At 39.6% G+C, this 17,433-nt stretch overlaps 1 protein-coding gene across 1 annotated transcript in view; it reads left to right on the forward strand.

The window, feature by feature from the left end:
* Window positions 1–17,433, forward strand: part of lrp1bb (low density lipoprotein receptor-related protein 1Bb) — a gene marked incomplete at its 5' end in the record, with an annotated part of 305,396 nt that overhangs the window by 97,255 nt on the left and 190,708 nt on the right. The gene's annotated exons all lie outside the window — the stretch shown is intronic.

Consider the following 17,433-nt stretch of genomic DNA (forward strand, 5'->3'; position numbering starts at 1 on the left):
ATTAAAGGCATAGTTCACCCCAAAAATTAAACTCTGTCATAATTTACTCCACGCCAAACATGAAATTAAATATTTTATGGAACACAAATGATGATATTTTGAAGAATTTTGGGGTCCAGTTAAAATTGGACCCCATTGACTTTCTTTGTGTGAACATTTTAACATTGAAAAAAGTTCAAACAACATCTTTAAGATGGCAGGAAGTGGTAGACAATTTAATTGGACAACAGTCATATTGTATTCAATGAAAGTCACCAAAGAACATGTATTTCATCATCCATTCAGCGGTTTGGGTGACCAACATCCCCTGAAGGCAAGAAGGCAAGCTTGGTGCAAAGTACAAACAGTAGCCTATTTACTTTAAAGGACAGGATGTGAATTGTATCTTTACAATTATTAATATCACAGAATCATTTCCTGTATGTGGATCCTCTCTAGTATATCTGTGCATCTCTGTACCCCGTGTGGAGCTCGAAACTGCGTTCTCCTGTGATTTTATTGAGTTGGGACGAAGCCAAGGGTTATTCTGTGTTCATGAGTACAGTACATTTATTCTCAGAGTAATGGACTGGCAGACTCGAAAACAATGCAGTAAAATATGTCCTTTGCAAATAATTGTTTGCAGATAATTTTTTTCTTTTTGGCTCGGTTTCTCAAAAGAAGCTATGCATTATTTATGTGGATGACATTAATACTAAGGTGTTTCCCTTGGAATAGAGCCCATACTGTGATCTACATAACAACAGACATCAAAAGATTGGGGTATATAAATTCTATCGGCTTTACTATGGATCCAAACACAAAGCCTTCTGAATGCATCAGGTTTTTGAAAGGGACTGAATAGCGGTGTTTAAAAATGCATGGAAGTGTGAATGTGCCGATTCTCCTGCAGGGGCTTTGGTGTGATGTATGGACACTTTATTGAGCAGTGAGTGGTTTTGAATGTGATGTATTAACATGCGGAGCATTGGAAGGCATAGCCCGGCGGAGGAAGTGATGGCTCCATTTCATAGGATGTTGATTACATTACTCCGTGATGATGAATTAGTTTAATTAAATCCAACCAATGATTTACAGAGGATACATGCCAATACATGGTGAGAAACAATGGGCTCTGTTCATATTACTGCCCCGTGGACTTTCTTATTGAAGTTTCTGTTCTTAATAAGCAGAGGTGGGTAGTAACGAAGTACATTTACTTCGTTACATTTACTTGAGTATTTTTTGGGAAAAATTGTACTTTTAAGAGTAGATTTAAATGTGGGTACTTTTTACTTTTACTCGAGTACATTTCTAATAAAAAAACGGTACTTTTACTTCGTTACGTTGAGCGATGTTCCTCTCGTTACTTTATTTTAATGCAATACGTGTTGTTAAATGCGTAGTTTATTCCAAGCGCGCTGTATCTTTTTTCTGGGCATGAGCGATGCTCAATTCACAAATGAATCACTATTTTGAGTCGATTCTGTTTAAAGACTTCATCACACAAGTGGGCAGATCTGTCTAAATCGGTTCGCGAATCAGTTTGTATGATCTGTTCAGTTTCCTGCACGCACTGAATCGTCTGAAGCGCTTTCAATTCACACTCGACTCGGAGTCGTAACAGGAAGATTTAAGAACATCAAGAGCGTTGGATGAAGTGGCCGTGGACCTACAGTACAGTCAAGTGAACGCAAATCTGCAAATGCATAATTTTTGCCAGCGATGAAGATCTCTATTATCTTCGTATGCTGAGGACGATATATCCCGTGGAATATCGTTCCACAGGACGATATTCGATTTAATTTCATTCAGGTAATACATTTTACAACCAAACAGATTATTACGATATGATAGCACTACTTCAAAGTATGACATTACCCGTTTTTTTTGGACATATACATTACTTTATACAATAAATAAGCTACCATTGTCCACATATGAAATGAACACCCGCCATCCCGCGGTAATGTGTGTGTATTGCGCAGTCGCGTGCGAACTCAAATTAAAAACGAATGCCTTTGCCTGCCTTAGACACTGTTGACCAGTTTAAACATGCTTGCAGAAATATACATTTGATTACATTTTGGAGAACAGACAGAAGAAGATCCGTCGATGTGCATTTGATCGTCGTTTGTGTTCAGATGTTCAGTAGCGGTCAGCGCGAGCACATGTGAAGAGTTTTAACTCTTTCTTCTCGGTGTCAATGTTTCCCTTTACATGCCTTTAAATGCAAAACTCTGCAGATTCACTATATTTCGACATTGTCTAATAATCCAACTGTAGTTGTATAAGTTACTATTATACAAACCAAAGGACAGGCAATGATTTTCGGGCTACAGATGGCAGAAATAATGTCTCTTCTGTTTTTGTGGCAAAGATAGCCTATCTAATTATGATAATAATAGTCATTTAAATAAAAAATATCTAAATAATATCATGTTTTATATATATATCATAGTATATATAGGCCTATGATCCGAAGTAACTAACTATAGCTACTTGAGTAGTTTTCTAATTGGATACTTTTCTCATTGGATACTAATTATGATAATAATAGTCATTTAAATAAAAAATATCTAAATAATATCATGTTTTATATATATATCATATATATCGGCCTATGATCCGAAGTAACTAGTAACTAACTACTTGAGTAGTTTTCTCATTGGATACTTTTTTACTCTTACTCAAGTAACTATTAGGATTGTTACTTTTACTTTTACTTTGAGTAAATATTTCTAGAAGTACTTGTACTTTTACTTGAGTACAGTTTTTGGATACTCTACCCACCTCTGTTAATAAGGAGGGGGAGGGATGCTGTGGTGTAGTAGTTAATGTTCAGGTGCTGGTCACTTGAGGGTAGTAGGTTTGTGACGTTTACTATGCAATGTTGTGTGCATACTGCATAGTCAAATTAAAGTCATTGTGAAAGGCCATTTTGTAAATTGTTTGAACCCTTATACATACTTGTATACTGTATCAGTATATATCAGTACACACACACACACACACACACACACACACACACACACACACACACACACACACACACACACACACACACACACACACACATATATATATATATTTTTTTATATATATATATATAATATATATATATAGTTTACAAGTATGTACATTTCAACAGTGATGCATATTATTTATTTATTGATTTGATTTATTGATTAATTGATTTATTGATTTATTGATATTGTAATTGATGTATTAAGGAATATAAGTGAACATCAATCAAACAATAGCACAATATTTGTGTAGTGAGTCATCTAGAATGGCTTGTGGGTAAAGAGAAAAAACATACCTGGGCAAATTTCTGAAATGTGAGTGTTTAATTCACCCTCTGCAGGGAGTTTGATTGACAGGCGATTTGACCAATCATAATCTGACAAAGCAGTCAGGAGAGTTAGTAGATTAACGTCGGTGGATTTGAAAAATGGTGTGTACTGACGTCTTTCCGCGGTTAAAACAACATTCCTTGTGATGTTCATTCATGTTTATTTGATGCTATAAATTAACTAAAAGGAAGAGATGATTGGTTCACAAGGAGCTTTAATTGAGGCTCTACAGCGATCTGTCACGACACATTAAATAGCCACAAAACGGCATTTATTGTTTTAATTTCTTAAAAAAGTTAGCAAATTTGAAAGTTGAGACTTTGTTTCATATCAAAAGTAACCTGCTCTGTCCTGTCTGTCAGTGTCCTCTTTGCTCCGCAATGTATTTTTCTCTGCGTGAGAACCATGGTGTGGCGTGAGAGTGGCATGGCTTGTCGGACATAGCAACAGTAACTAAAGGGGGTGGGTCTTTCTTTGCCAATGGTCAATTGGGCAAAGCCACAAAATCATCATCGTCATCCATAGACCTTAATAAGGCTGTCAGCTGTGCCATTAAAAATCAAACGCATCCTCATCAGAATTTACCGCCTAGTCTTTAAAATCCAATAAATCGAAGTGTTTTCATTAGAGCCCCACATATGGATGTGGAAGGGGAGACATGTGAAATATAGAATTCCTAATATAGAAATAACAAATGCGGACAGTGTGGCCTGAAGCTAATCTCTTTGACATTTGAAGATAAACCCAGGTGGACATGGGAATGAATGCCACTGTCTCTCGGAACCAATTTTAAGAACACAAACTCTGCACCCAATGCAAATGGCGTATGCAGTTTCTTAGAGTAAAAGGAGGGAAATTACAATGCTTCTCTCTTAGGATAGTGAAAAATACACAATGCCACTACACTTACAACAGCTTGACAGATTGCTGTACTGTTGCCAAGAGCATCAACAAGAGGCTGATAGCTAAAAGAGCTAATAAACAGCAAGAAAGAAGGAATTCAAGTGACATGTTTGTACATAACCACAAGGGTTGTGGCTGCTCAGTCAAAGGTGTTACATTTTCAGAGTATTTCAATCCTTGTTTGTATGAGTGAATTTAAACTAGATTTGTGTATCCTGAAGGAAATAACTAATGTTTACAAGTCAGGAAAAAAAAGAATACATTTTAGGTTTTCAGCTTTGGTTCTGTTTAAATGAAAGCCAGTGGTCACGACACTAAATCACATTCCATGTTGTATTTTTTGTAAAATGCCTTTGAGATTCTAATTTAAAAAAAAAAATTGTGCATGAGAAAGGAAGTCATATAGGTTATGAATATATGATTATGATATAATTTAAATTTTTGACTGAACTATCACTTTAATTGTGATTCCAAATTGTAGAGTGTATAATTTCAGTCTCAATCCCAGGGACGATTCTGGCAAGGTTCTCTCAAAGTTATGAACAATGAATCTTCCAGTAACGGTAATGGAATGTTTGTTCAGAATGATCTGGTCTTTAATAATGTTATCTAAACGTTAGCACAAAAACATGTATACATTGTTCATGGAACTTTAAAAATAAAAAATTTAGTTGGCCGTTCGTTTCAACCTTTTTAATAATTACTAACTTTCAGAGAACATTCAAAGGTAATGTTCCCATAATGCAAATTGCAGAATGATCCTATAATGTTTGTTTAACCAAGAAAAAAGGTAAGAAATGGGAAAGGTAGAAAAACTTTCTTAGAACATAGTTTTGTTAGCATTGGAACTTGGTACTGCAAACAGGATCTGTATATATTACTAAATACGAAGTAGAGAGGGAAATTTGCTCAATAGTCAAGGCGCACCACCTACATGAGTACTACATGAACTGTGGCTAAAATAAACAGTGCAAAAGAGTTGAGGGTCAGCTGTAGCCTAAATGGCTGAATATATGCGACGTATATACTAAAGTCAGCTAAAAATGGAGAGAAAGGAATGTTTTTTTTCCCTAGCTGCTAAGAAGATGACCAGCAAGATTGTGTTGTGATTTTCTCATTTTCTTCCAAGCTTTTGCGAGGAGATATGTTCTTTCAAATCACTTTAAAGGGCACCTATTATGGAATTTTGAAATGTACCTTTCATGTAGTGTGTAACATAGATCTAAGTGAACAAAAACATCCTGCAAAGTTTGAAATATGAAAGTGCACCGTATATAAAGTTATTGTCTTTCAAAAGTAAGAGTCGACTCTGAGTCATTTTTATGAATCGTTAGAAGACCGAAGCTTTTTCTCTGACTAGATGACGTCAACTTGTCAAGTTATTTGAATACGATACGCCCACTTATTGCGCTCCAAGGCCAGCAGGGAACATATCATGGCGACGAGACGCTGTGTTCTGAAGTGCAACTCAAAAGCAAACTTTTTTCATCTGCCCAAGGAGGAGCATTTGAAGACTAAGTGGCTACAATTCATATATACAACTATACCACAGAAGTATAGTCCGAGCCTTGTGCTTTGCTCGCGCCATTTTGAAGACGATTGCTTTTTAAATGCACTCAAACTTGGATTCGCGAGCTGACTGATATTGAAGGAAGGTTCAATTCCAAGTGTATTTGCATCAGCTTCCTCCTCCGTATCACAACCTGTAAGTGTTATTAATAATTGTTGCTTTTATGTTTTATGTAGAATGCTTAATAATTATGTTGTTTGTTGTGTAAGCACCGTTTAGCTTCTAGGTCTTCAATGGCAATTGTATTGAGATAGCCTATGTGAAGTGTTTGTCGTTGTTTTCGGAGTTGTCTTAAAGAATAGAATAATACCTCGTAGTAACGTAACTACATTTTATTTTTTTTATTTTTTTTAAAACGTTATGTTTATGCATCGGGCTAATGCAAACAAAGACTGTTTGTGCTTTTACAATATGAACTCTGGGCTATGCTCGCTAACATAACATTATATTCTTTATCTTATTTTTAGTTTTTTACTACAAACTATAAAGCAGTGGACTATAATCATTATTATAACACAATTTAATTGATATAAGCATCATTGTACTCCGTGTTAAACAATAAGTATTATCTATGTAAACACTGCTGGGTCATCTGACCAATCAACGCAGATTAGCGTCGCGCAAAGGAGGGGTTTGGAAAATGAGTCGTTGAACGATTCATTTGGGAGTCGGTGAGCAAATCAGGTAAAAATAAATGCATATTATACGACAACAAAAGTGTTTTTTGTCATTGCATGCATGTAAAACTGTTGTTGGGGACTCCCTAAACAACATTAGGAACATTTAAAATGTCATAATAGGTGCCCTTTAATTAAAGTGTTGCAGCACAAATATTCGTATTATTTGCATATATATGAACATTGCATCTAGGGGCATGTGCTCTTGTGCTGTACTATGTTTTAAATAACCATATTGAGACCTCAAAATCTGAAAACCCCATATGGAGGCGCATCCCTTCTGAGAACGAGATAGTACGTATACCATGGATGGAGCTATATAGGTTTTTTTTGTCTTCTAACTGTTGTAGAGCTGTCTTTTAGCTTGTGTTTTTATTGGACCTGAGGCTTTTCTTTGGTTCTTAGAGATATTGGTGAAAGTGGTGCTCAAAAGGCATGCCCAGGGACCTCATGTACTGCGGACAGTTTGCTTTTCTGTCCAAGGTCAGTTTTAACCTGGCTTTTCTTTCTCAAATGCCAGTGCACTGAACATTTCAAATGTCAATGACCTAAAGCAAGGGAGGGAAAATACATCACTGTGTAGGAGAGAAAATGGAGATAGCAGAAAGGATGAAGGGAAACCTTCTTACGGTAAACAAGAAATGACTTTAGGAGTCTTTAATGTGGGAGTTTATTATACAATGTCAGCGATGTTATAAAAATATTGGTAGAGCCGTACACATAATCATGTGAGAATTACTGGTTATTTACAGTATGTTTGTGACCTTAGAATAGGACCATCATAATACAGCTGCCTGTTGTTAAGAGATGTACATGTTTTATGTTTCTTGTATGATAACAAATCAGATTAGTCTCAGATATGTACAGTAGGTTTTGCAGTGTAAATGCTTGTCTCTGTCGATTATGTTGTTTGTATGTATATGCAAGTACAACATTTGCGGAAAAACATTTATTGTTGTATACATTTTTGCTGTGTTAACAACATTGGTATTGAGATTGAAATTCCGCAGGTATTGGTATTGACTACTGAAATGTTGGCATTGCGTCAACCCTTGTGCTTTCCATCGCAAATTTTTAATCATTTTCCTTGAAAGAATTCATTATTTGAGATTCCTTGATTAAAGAGACAGAATGGATGATTTCATGCGAAAGCCTTTCGTTACACATTAAGTAGATGGATTAGCAACTCCCAGCTGATCTTTCCTCTTTCACATTGAGAAAAGTTGGGTAAATATCACCATGGTTTTTTAATTATAAACAAAATGTGAGGAACAGGGAAAGGGACTGCAGGAAGGGTTTATTTTGGCAGTGGACTATCTTTAATGTGACATTGCACCCATTCCAGCAAGTTAATGAAAAGGCCAAATGATCCAAAATGTTCAGTTGTCAAGGCCCTACTTTGTATGGAGAAAGAGTGCGGACTCCATCTGTATGCTTATTGTTCAGTCCAAATCATTTGATTTCCTGAGACTTCTGGTTCTTTGGGCACCAAATTAAGGCTCGTATTTACATTTCATCCTGAAGGCCTTTTAACACCAGAGCCAGACAGCTGGCATGGCAGAAGATCTTGGACAATAATGAATTCGAGTGAAATAATGTGTGCATTTGTAAGAGGACTTAAACAGTTTTTTTTATATAGAAAAGGTATCAATGCAATTACACCAACTTTAGACTAGCTCCTCTTTTACCACCAGAGGTTGAATAACAATTTAGCACCTGAGCCTGCCTTCTTCAGCCTTATAATGCATTATCCAGTAAGCACTGAAATGCAACTGTTCATTTGTTAGCTTTTTTCACCAAGTGAAACCTGCACAAAATGTGATGCCAATTTAAAAAAAAAAAATCAAGTGATAATTGGATCTGTTTGATTTAGTCATGGGTCTAGCAGTCTTGTGTAGCCAAACCTTCTGTGAGACTCCATAGCAACTTTCATTGGCCAAGGACCGCCCTGACTGGAGTGGGCCTGACTGACATGTAAAGCAGACATGTACATTACACTTACCAAATAAGTACATTATTTGGTAAGTACTAAGTTTGCGCTGATCACATTTCCTTGAAAAAAAGTTGTTCATGTCTTAAAATAGCTTGAATGTAACTCTACACCCTTGCCTCCATTTAGTATACGCGGTTCTATGAATATGCAAATTAGCCCGCCTCCACTCACTCACACCAGCTCAGAGATCCTCTTGCTGACGATCACACGCTGACGCGATTGGTTACAAGGTAGTTTGTGACGTCAGAAACACCAGCGATTTCAAACCGCGTTTTTGAGACTGTCTTTGACTCACTGCAGTTTTAAGGAGAAAATACTCAGCAATGGTGTTGACTTTTTGTACATGGTTTGTCTCAAAGCATATTGAAAACACCACATAGACATACGTATAAAAAATGATTTTTACTACGGGGGGACTTTAAACCATACGCTAATTTGTACTGCTCTTGATTGTGTTGGTGATTATGGAAATGATCCAGCTGCTTCTGTGTTCTTTAATTTGCGCGTTATCAGATCAGTAGAGTTTTCCACTCCCATTGGCGCTTTTTTGGAATTGTGCTCTCACGCTAATTTGCCCTGTTTAGTAAATCTGGCCCTATATAGTGAACTTCACATGAGTCAGGACAACTTTGTTTCTATGCAGACCGTTAAAGAGCGCGACACACAAGTCTCTCTGAAATCCTGTAGAATTCAACCAATCAGATGACGACTTCAAAACTCCCAAAGTGCTTCCAATTTTGTGTGCCTTATGTATCAGACGTTCAGACAATGGTCTGTGGGCATGATGTCTGAGGCTGAGACTATAGGTAATGCCAAGGTCATGGTTAGATTCAGAGGGAACGCATAAACTGATAAGATAAGTTTTGGATAGAAGCATCTGTCAAATGCATGAATGTAAACAACATATTCAGTATAAACTGTTACTCATCTCCAAGTTTTTTTTTTTGTTTTTTTTTTTTTTTTGGACAGCTCTACATGCAAGTATCATAAGCATGTGTTTTCCGCCTCCACTTTCGTGAGTTTTCTCATGATGGAGGACGTTTTGTCACTAGTGCTATCTGGCTTCTAATTCGGTACAGGGTGAAGAGAAATAATTTCCTATCATCCTTCAACTGCACAGACGCCATCTGTGTTATTCGGCATGGTGCATCTGAAACTCCTGAATATTCATCTCTCCCTCTCATCTGATTAGATTAGTCCCCAATCAGTTTGTGAGTGGAATGATTCTGTATTTGACAATGCAGTTTTATTAGGATAATCACAGTTTGTCACAGCCCCTCACTCCACTGCGTTAACAGAGCAATGCATGTGACATGTGCCTCCTCAGTTGTTTTCCTGCTGTATTTACTCATGAATAATGGAAAAGCACATCACGAATGCATAATTAGAGAGATGTTTGCCAGTATATCTGTACAATTTTAATTGAAAATTAGCACGGATATTAATCAACATATTTGGGCCCGGAAATCCCTCTGACACTTATATCTGCCGAGTCATGTATGCATGTAGAGAGGCCGTGGATTGAAACAAATGATGTTTTAATTGAAAAGCCTGTCTTGTATCTTCTCCTCCAAATCTCTGAAGAAACGCCACAAGGTCGTGAGGTTGATTAGCCTGCCTTTTGTACTCACGTTTGAAATATGAGTATGCAAAGTTGAGGTCACTTACATTTGACTTTCCTTAATTTAGAATATCCTTGGGGCTCACGAAGAGGTGGTCTAAAAAGATTTTTTTCTGCACATTTCCATGACAGAGACAAAAAAATAAAACGTCTGTGTAATCAATGAGATGCTTTTGTGAAGAGAATTATTGTTATTGGAAAGCAGAAGTGTGCATTGGCGAGTAAATCATACGCTTATTATATGTTAAAGGATGACAATCCCCCACTAAACGACCCCCTTAATTATGGCGTCATTTTATCTTATGAAGTCAAAATGAAAGCCGATGAATAACCCCGACTCTTCCGGAGGATGTTTTCAGTGGTGCAGGATCAGAGCTCGGAGGAAACTGGGACTCCGGAGATTTGTAAGGGGTCCTGTCAGACGAGCTATAAATCTCACGCTAAGTGGCTGTGTTGCAGTTATGGTAATTGATACCAATGTAGTTAAGGTGCAATGTGACATATTCACAGTGTGCGAGATGGAAGTCGATGTTTCACTTAGACGTGTTTTATGTGTTCTTGTGGCTGCTCAAGCAGATGAGGGTCACCTATGTGCCTCATGAATCTTTAAACAGCTGCTTGGTGCAACCGTGTCAATAGATATCTCTGAGGCTTTGGCTCTCTCTCTCTCTCTCTCTCTCTCTCTCTCTCTCTCTCTCTCTCTCTCTCTCTCTCTCTCTCTCTCTCTCTCTCTCTCTCTCTCTCTCTCTCTCTCTCTCTCTCTCTCTCTCTCACTCACTCACTCACTCACTCACTCACTCACTGAATAGCTTACACTCTAAAAAACGTTGGGTTATTTTGCGTACCCAATAGCTGGGTTAAAAATATTGGGTCGTTCTGTTGGGTTATTCGGAACATTTATTGGGTTGTTTCTATAACAACGCAGTCCATTGGGTTAAAATTCAAATTTCAACGGCTGACCACCACCGCAAGTGTGATAGAAGATACACGGCACGGGTGAGTTAATATTATGGTGCGTTCACACCGGACGCGAATAGCGCGTCAGGCGCGAGTCATTTCAATGTTAAGTCAATGCAAAGACGCGTTACGCGCGTAAAATGCGTGTAACGCGTCTTTGCATTGACTTAACATTGAAATCACTCGCGCCTGACGCGCTATTCGCGTCCGGTGTGTGGGTGCAGTTACACTATAGTATAGAGTATCTATATGCATATTGTATACATGTTATTTTTTTTCGTTATGAAGTGACTTTAAGCTCTTACATAGTATTATTGCCGCTTTTTTTCTGTTTAGATTATTTCCATGTTTATATCTCCCCTGTCGACTGCTTTTCGTCCGCTATCTGCGACGGCACCGATGGTATTTCTTAATACTCGATTGTGATACTCTTCCTCACTTTCTATGTTCTTTCTAATAGCTACTTTGTGGGAAGTTATTCATATTTTCAGATATTTGACCGACGCGCTCGACTTCAAGACCCAGCGGAAGCCTGGTCCATCCAGTGTCGCAGTCACTTACAGGAAGAAGGTAACGTTATGCTGTGTTATATAAAGGCCTACATTGTAGCGCAAATGTCTACTTGGGCTATCCCAACTAGTGTGAATTTAAAATACTACAAAGTGTTAAACTAGGGTGATCATAGTACGTCCTCTTTTTGCACTCCTTCAATACGCCATTCAATGTGTGCCTTTTTTCATTGCCTTCGTAACGTACGTAATGTACGTAACGCAAACATTGGTCAAACTGCATCTCAATATTACCCTCATCACTTTTCAGTGGCACATGGCTCCTGAACAGCGTAAAAAAATCTCAAATGTAAATTCACAAACGATTTACAGAGAAAATTCCTGTGTAAAAGATAAACTATTTTATTATTTGTTTGTTATTGTTTTATTGTTGTGGGCCACAAGTTGAATGGAAGAATGTACTTCATGTATTAAGTTCAATAACATAGATGGTTGCGAATGCATTTGTCAAATAGTGTTTGATGCATTCACAAACTTTTGTCATAACTTTCCCACCATGTCCCATGAATTTATTACAATTCCCAAGAGGGTTTTTTTGGGGTTTTTTTTTTCAGTTTTTAAAAAATAAATCCAGAATAAATCAGAACATTTCTGTTCACACAGAAAGGAAAGCTTTGAGTCACAAATGCATTTTGGAACAATGCTTGCTCATACACACAAACACACACGCAGTGCAACAGTGCATTTGTGAACAGCGCCCTAACATTTAGGGCATCATTTGTGAGACATAACACCCACACAAACACAAATGCAGGTACACACACATGCATACGCAACTTCATTTCTGCTTATTGGTGTTGGTTTTATATACACGTTTTTTTATTTAAAATGTATATTTTTTTCTAGATTTGGTTCATTAAAATAAATAGGTATAATTTGACAATCGGAATCTAAATCTTTTCTTTTAGTGGCATTTTTATTATATTTTTCTATATTTAAAAAAGATTAATCCCACTTGATTTGATTCACCTAGCTTGATTTTTCATATTGAAAAACAAATGTCCACAATTTCTTTGTTACTGCACCATATGAGGTGTTGGTGTGATTTTAACTTTTCTTTTTCTTTATTCATTTTTAGATTGCTCAGGACTTTTTGAAATTTGGGGACATGCATCTCAACGAATCATTTCATATCGCAAGACCGAGAAGAGAGCCTTGCATCTTCCTGTTCAGACTAACATTTCTTCTGGTGAGAAAATCCTGCACAACAGCTCTGTACTTTCATGTCAAGTTGTAATATTTTGTCTATAATATAATGCACTTGTTTAAAGATTAATCCATTGTTCTTTTTGTTTAATGTAAAGACACTCTTGGTGATGTTGCTTTGAAAACCCTGCCAGCTATCCTTCCTCCATTGCCACACAAAACGGGCTGCAAGATAGTTTGGCCCTCTTACCAGGAGGCAAAACAAGCATTTGTTGATTTATAGCCTGTAGGTACATCATTTATGACAACACATTTTGGGTAATATTTGATCCATGTGTGCATATTTACCATTTCAAAATTCTATTTAAAGGTTGGAACAAACATCATTCAATATTTGGAGGTGGAGGAGCAACGGAGGCAATTCCCTCATGTCCTGCAGCTTGGGGATAAATTCACCTGCTCACAAGCCTTCGTCATTATGGGAGGAGCGGCACTAGAGCAAGACAGACTTTTACAAGCTGTGGATACATGCTTTAAATAATTTTATGTTTTAGACATTGAGTATCCAAAGCCTGTTTGGCAGTTTCTGTGCCGGGGGAGTTCCATCAACACACTGTCGCCTACTTGGGCAGTTTATAATTGGATAAAGTGGACTTGATTTTGTTTGTTTTGTTTGTTTATTTGTGTTTTTGTATTCCATGTTTCTTAGAATTTAAAACAGAATTGTAAATTAATTAATTTTAGCATTAATATTCTGTGCCTGGAGGTGTTCCCTCAACACAATGTTGTCTTATGAGGCAGTTTATAATTGCATTACTTTTATTTATTTATTTATTGAAAGAATTTCTTACCTTAAGGAAGTAAATTAAAGCAATTGCAACAATAACTTAATGAAATTTTTTACAACTTATAATGTTTACAACTGTTTATTTGTTTTTGTGCTCCATGTTTCTTAGAACTTAAAACATAATTCTAAATTAATTAATTTTAACATTAATATTCTGTGCCTGGAGGTGTTCCCTCAACACACTGTCACCTTTTTTATTTATTGAAACAATTTCTTACCTTTAGGAAATAAATTAAAACAATTGCAATAATAACTTTTGAATGTAATGCCTTTGAATGTAATGCCATTGAATGTAAATAAAGCATTGCCAATATACTGAAGTTGTAAGTTATTTATTTACATGGCAATAATAGTATAATAATAAAATAATAATACTAGGTTGGTTAAAGCATAATTTTGGCCAAATAACCCAACAAATTAGTTTTTTGTAACCCAATTTATTGGGTAAAACTAGTTACCTAATTTATTGGGTTAAAATAACCCAACATTAGGTCGGTGCTATATCAACCCACCATTGGGTTAGTTGTTGGGTCGTTTTTAACCCAACTTTTTTAAGTGAGTAGCAGTGTATAGCCTATGTAAGCATCTGTTAACTGTACAGAGTAATGCTTTCAAGTAAACACATTTGCATTTGTGGCTGCATTTACAGACTGTTGGTATATTTTTTTTTTATGGAGAAAAGGGCTATTTACAGAAATGCTATTATTTACTGTAAAACATGTTTTAGTGAACTTCATTGTTTATCTCGAGTCTGTCTTTGTAAATTCCTGAATAATGGTGTTTTTGCATGTTTTCAGCTACATATTTAATCATTGTGTAAAATGTATTTAATTTGAGTTTTAAATTAATTAACTTTTTGGTTATGTTCATATTTTGAATAACTTAAACAAAAATCTATAAGATTCCTTTAAAATGGTTCTGCAACTTTATTGCGTTGCATTGTGTGTCTCTCTGTGTGTGTGCATTTATTTGATCAAAAACAGTCAAAACAACAGTAATAAACTGTAAATAATATGATCATTTAAAATGACGCTTAAAAAATGCTTAATAATAACATGCTTTAATCAATTTGAAAATGTTTTTTATTCCTCTAATGGCAAAGCTGAACATTTCTTATTATTATCATGAGGTTTGTTAACGACTGTGTTGCTTAATGTTTTTTGAATCCGATAAGAGAATCCGATAAGAGAAATATATATATATATATATATATATATATATATGTCACGGGTATGGTGCGGATGAAGACAGGCAGAGGCACAAAGCTCCAATTCAAACTTTTACTAATAATACATTTACACAGAAACGGGTACAGGCAGCTGGGTAACACATCCAATACAACGTAACATAAACACACATTGACCGACAACTGAAAGGTGAAAGACAGGAACTTAAATACACAGAGGATGACGAGGGTACAACAGGTGATGACAATGAAGGATGATTAACTGATTAACTAGACAGGTGATGAAAATGAACTAATGATGATGAAGACAACAAACAGAAAGTCCATGACAAACGTGACATAACGCCCCCCTTCAACAAGGCGCGACCTCGCGCCGTAGAACAACAAAGGGGTGGGGGGGTGGGCGCCCTGGAGGCTGATGAAGGGGTGGCCGATCTGGAGCAGGAAGCCTCCAGGGCGGAGCAGGCCTTTCTGGCGGCCAGGGCGGAGCAGGACGTGCAGGCGGCCAGGGCGGAGCAGGACGTGCAGGCGGCCAGGGCGGAGCAGGACGTGCAGGCGGCCAGGGCGGAGCAGGACGTGCAGGCGGCCAGGGCGGAGCAGGACGAGCAGGCGGCCAGGGCGGAGCAGGACGTGCAGGCGGCCAGGGCGGAGCAGGACGTGCAGGCGGCCAGGGCGGAGCAGGACGTGCAGGCGGCCAGGGCGGAGCAGGACGTGCAGGCGGCCAGGGCGGAGCAGGACGTGCAGGCGGCCAGGACCCTTCGGGCGGCCATGGCGGTGTGGACCCTTCGGGCGGCCATGGCGGTGTGGACCCTTCGGGCGGCCATGGCGGTGTGGACCCTTCGGGCGGCCATGGTGGTGTGGACCCTTCGGGCGGCCATGGCGGTGTGGACCCTTCGGGCGGCCATGGCGGTGTGGACCCTTCGGGCGGCCATGGGAACCGTGTCGGAAGGACCTCCACGATCCCCTCAGAGGACTTATTGCCCCCCCCCAAAATTTTCTTGGGGAGGTCAGCACTGGACTGGACCAGCGGCGAAGAGGGCTCTGAGCTGACCGGGGCCAGCGGCGAAGGCGGTCCTGGGCTGGACGGGACCAGCGGCGAAGTCACTGGGCTGGACTGGACCAGCGGCGAAGGCTCTGGGCTGGACGGGACCAGCGGCGAAGGCTCTGGGCTGGACGGGACCAGCGGCGAAGGCTCTGGGCTGGACGGGACCAGCGGCGAAGGCTCTGGGCTGGACGGGACCAGCGGTACAGGAAGCTCTGGGCTGGACGGGACCAGCGGTGCAGGAAGCTCTGGGCTGGACGGGACCAGCGGTGCAGGAAGCTCTGGGCTGGACGGGACCAGCGGTGCAGGAAGCTCTGGGCTGGACGGGACCAGCGGTGCAGGAAGCTCTGGGCTGGACGGGACCAGCGGTACAGGAAGCTCTGGACTGGACGGAACCAGCGGTGCAGGAAGCTCTGGGCTGGACGGGACCAGCGGTGCAGGAAGCTCTGGGCTGGACGGGACCAGCGGTGCAGGAAGCTCTGGGCTGGACGGGACCAGCGGTGCAGGAAGCTCTGTGCTGGGCAGCGATAAGGGCTCTGTGCTGGGCAGCGATGAGGGCTCTGTGCTGGGCAGCGATGAGGGCTCTGTGCTGGGCAGCGATGAGGGCTCTGTGCTGGGCAGCGATGAGGGCTCTGTGCTGGGCAGCGATGAGGGCTCTGTGCTGGGCAGCGATGAGGGCTCTGTGCTGGGCAGCGATGAGGGCTCTGTGCTGGGCAGCGATGAGGGCTCTGTGCTGGGCAGCGATGAGGGCTCTGTGCTGGGCAGCGATGAGGGCTCTGTGCTGGGCAGCGATGAGGGCTCTGTGCTGGGCAGCGATGAGGGCTCTGGCGCAGGAAGCTCTGGGCTGGACGGGACCAGCGGTGCAGGCGGCTTGGAGCTGGACGTCAACCGTCCAGGGTCGAAGAGGGACCAAAGCGGAGAATGGTGTCGGGGTCCATCTCGACCACCGCCTCTACTGCGGCCTCCACGGGTCCCGCGAAATCTGGCCAGACGGGTTCCCTCAAACGATCCTCCATGGGCAAAGGCTGGGAGATCTTGGCTCTCCTTGGCCAGGACGAAAATTTTTACCCACTCGTCCATTTTAGGGGGGTCGGTCAATCTGTCACGGGTATGGTGCGGATGAAGACAGGCAGAGGCACAAAGCTCCAATTCAAACTTTTACTAATAATACATTTACACAGAAACGGGTACAGGCAGCTGGGTAACACATCCAATACAACGTAACATAAACACACATTGACCGACAACTGAAAGGTGAAAGACAGGAACTTAAATACACAGAGGATGACGAGGGTACAACAGGTGATGACAATGAAGGATGATTAACTGATTAACTAGACAGGTGATGAAAATGAACTAATGATGATGAAGACAACAAACAGAAAGTCCATGACAAACGTGACAATATATATATATATATATATATATATTAGAAACATTTATTTGAAATCTTTTGTAACATTACAAATATCTCTGTCACTTTTAATCAACTTGAATGTGTGAAGCAGAATAAAAGTAAGAATTTCTATAAATATATATTTAATAATATAATTTATTAAAAAAAACATACTGACACCAAACTTTATT

This window comes from Phoxinus phoxinus, assembly GCF_949152265.1.
Source record: "Phoxinus phoxinus genome assembly, chromosome: 7".
NCBI lineage: Eukaryota > Metazoa > Chordata > Actinopteri > Cypriniformes > Leuciscidae > Phoxinus > Phoxinus phoxinus.